The sequence below is a fragment of the Solanum tuberosum genome, unplaced genomic scaffold (assembly GCF_000226075.1).
Source record: "Solanum tuberosum cultivar DM 1-3 516 R44 unplaced genomic scaffold, SolTub_3.0 scf00374, whole genome shotgun sequence".
In the NCBI taxonomy this organism is placed as follows: Eukaryota; Viridiplantae; Streptophyta; class Magnoliopsida; order Solanales; family Solanaceae; genus Solanum; species Solanum tuberosum.
In genome coordinates, this window is record NW_006239301.1 from 477,591 (window position 1) to 480,632 (window position 3,042).

General features: G+C 36.7%; 1 pseudogene; it reads right to left on the minus strand.

Annotated features, from left to right (window-relative positions):
- Positions 1-1,170: 1,170 nt before the first annotated feature.
- LOC102598443 (7-deoxyloganetic acid glucosyltransferase-like) lies at positions 1,171-2,834 on the minus strand (annotated as a pseudogene).
- Between the last annotated feature and the right edge of the window lie 208 nt (positions 2,835-3,042).

The window sequence follows — 3,042 nt, forward strand, 5'->3', positions numbered from 1 at the left end:
GTCCTGTGTTTTGGTCCTTTTTCTTTAGTGTGCATTTTTGACTTTTTGTAGATGATGGTTTTTGTTGATTGATCTCTTTTGTAACTAATGACTAAGTTTGATATTTTTTTTGTTATGGTTTAGTGTGTTATTATTGCTTGACATGGCTGTGTAGATCCTTCTTTAAGTTTTTGTCTGATGTCAAAAAGGGGAAGATGCATGATTGATTGTGTGTGCGTGTGTTCAAGTGTTCAATGCAATGCAGTGCAGGTTCAATACAGAGATATAAAAATTTTCATCATCAAAAAAGGGGAATTTGTTAGTTGCAAATAATTTAGTGTTTTGAAGACTGACAAAGTTATAGAACAAGTTGTGTCAACGTGATTCAACTTCATCTAATATGACTGGAATGAGGAAAATATTAAAGAGTACAAATTCGCAATCAAGTAGGAGTCCACGCGAAGTCTCAAGGATTCCAGAACGTAGTAGGAAGCATAGTTTTAACCGTGTAAATAAAGTTGAGTTGAAGAAGGTTTTGAGAAATTCAAGTCTATAAATAGGGCGTGATTTTCTTCTAAGAATTTTGTGCACTTGCATAGAGAGATAATCAAAACACTATCGAAGAGTTTTTTAGAGAGTTTTGTATTTTACTTGGGAGTGCTACGAGTTTGTGAGAAAAATTGTAAAATTATAGTTAATAGTAATTGACTGCAATTGAGTGTTGAGTGTAGGACGAGTCTAACAAGTTGGAGCAACTGGGAAGACTTTTAGAAGGCTTAAACCTGGAGTCTTTTGTCTTGGGTAAAAAGGGATTAGAGTTTATAATTCCTTAGATTACATAGGTGTGTAATCGTTGTGTAGTTTGAAGTTGTGATAAATAATATGAAGTTGTGAACTGATTATTATTTACAAAATTGTTTACCGCAATTATCAAACGTTAAAGAACGGTAGTTAGTATGTGTTCCTTTATTGAATTAAGGAGGTCATAATTCCAACAACAATAAAAATTTAGAGTTTCTTATCTATTACTCCCCATTCGTAAAAGTTTGGTTTATTTATTGCTGCAGAGGTACTTGTAAATGACTGCAGTTGTAAAAGTGAAGCTACATTTGTTGCTAGAGTTATTCAGATTAATGGGCAGAATAAATCTACAATTTCTAGGCAACAATATAATCGCAGCTAAAAAAAAATCAAGTTTCAGCTGAATCAGGTATGTTTATGCGGCGGAATCATAGATCTTATTTCCTATATAAGACTGTCCAGATTAATGTATGACGATCCACCTTCATTGACAGCTTTTTTTGCCAAACTGGCCATGTGCTCTGTTCTTTGAGAGAATTCACCATTTCTCTTCTCCATCAAATCTCTAATTGATTTTGCAATGATGTCTCTATCACATGTATCTTTTATGTCAAGTCTCATCTTCCAAACCTCACCAACGAATCAACTATTCACTTGCTGATCAGCAAATCTCGGCCAACAAATCATCGACACCCCTTCAACTATACTCTCCAATGTGGAATTCCATCCAGAGTGAGTCAAGAAACCGCCAATTTCTCTATGTGCCAATACCTTTTCTTGTGGAACCCAATCAGCCATGTAGCCCCTTGCCTTTGTACCCTGCTCCAACTCCACAGAAATCTCATCCTTTCTCTCTTGTCCTATTATCAAGTCTGGCCTCATCACCCACAAGAACTTTTGCTCACTATTCACTAGACCATACCAAAATTCTAACAACTCCTCCTTTGTCAACCCCGCGACGCTTCCAAAACTAACATATATCATAGATTTTGGTGGCTGCGTGTCAAGCCAAGACATGCATCTTTCATCTTCTTGCCACAAATTGTTTGAAGAGGTAGATTTTGTTGCAAGTTTAGCCTTTAGATGGGCATGAACTGCTCCAATTGTATAAACATTTGGACATACCGTTCGAATTTGAGAAAGTATGGGGCCTTTCAAGATCTTCAAACGTGTTAAGTATGAGACCTTGCGCTCGAGGGGTTTGTCGTGTCTCTGTCATTACAATCCTGAAATCCGGGTTAGTTAAGTCACTCGCCTGACAAAAGCTTGGAAGGTCTCGACCTCTCAGAAAATCTTCCATGCCTTTTACCTTCGTCAATGTCAAGTCCTTTGCATTTTCTGTTATTCATGTAATCTAACATTACTTGAGAGGCAAAATTTCTTTTAATGTTATGTGTTTAAATATGTCAGGTGAAAAGTTAGAATTAAGAAGTTGTAAAACAAAAAAATATTGTATTGTATGTTTACCTTTGAGGGGAAGTTCTCCAGCTTGAATTAGCTCAGGGATGCAAAAGTAGGACCAGAAAGAAGAGGCACTGACGGTACGAAAATAGATAATAGGCAAGTTGATTTCTTCGGCTACATCAGCGGCCATGCTTAAGATTCCGTCGACGATGAGACATGTCACCGAAGAATTCGGTATGAATTCTCTAAGAAATGGTTTAGCAATTGTGTTTAGAGAATAATAGAGCATTGATATTCCATCACGAGTATTCACTCCATCCATGGAAATTCCATGGGGAAGAGCTTGCAAATGGAATACACTACCAAATCTGGAGAGCACATCTATGTGGTTGACGACGCGGTCATGTGTATCGACAGTGACAAGAAAGGTAACGTCGAAGTTAGAAAGAGAAAGAAGCTGAGCCAATTTAAGCATGGAGTTGACATGGCCTTGTGCAGGGAAAGGGAAGATGATAACATGAGGTAATGGATCCATCTTAGTTGGTGGAGTAGTGGTGTGTTTGCTTCTGCATCTTATAATACCAGCAAGCAACAAAAAACGTGCTACTGCTACATTAGGTATTCGATTATTGGATTTTTTTATTTTTCTAATTCAGTTCCGTTGGGTTTGATTCTTGGACATTTTTTATTATCACACTGAGCTTGTGTGGGTATTTTTAAATTGTCGTTCTGAGCTTCTGTCTAGCTACTAGCACTGCATATTTACAAATTTAATTAGAAGACAATTTCTTATTTCAATTGCTAAAAAGAAAAATCTAATTCATGACTGAATGGGTGCAAAACTAATCATTTTGAGTA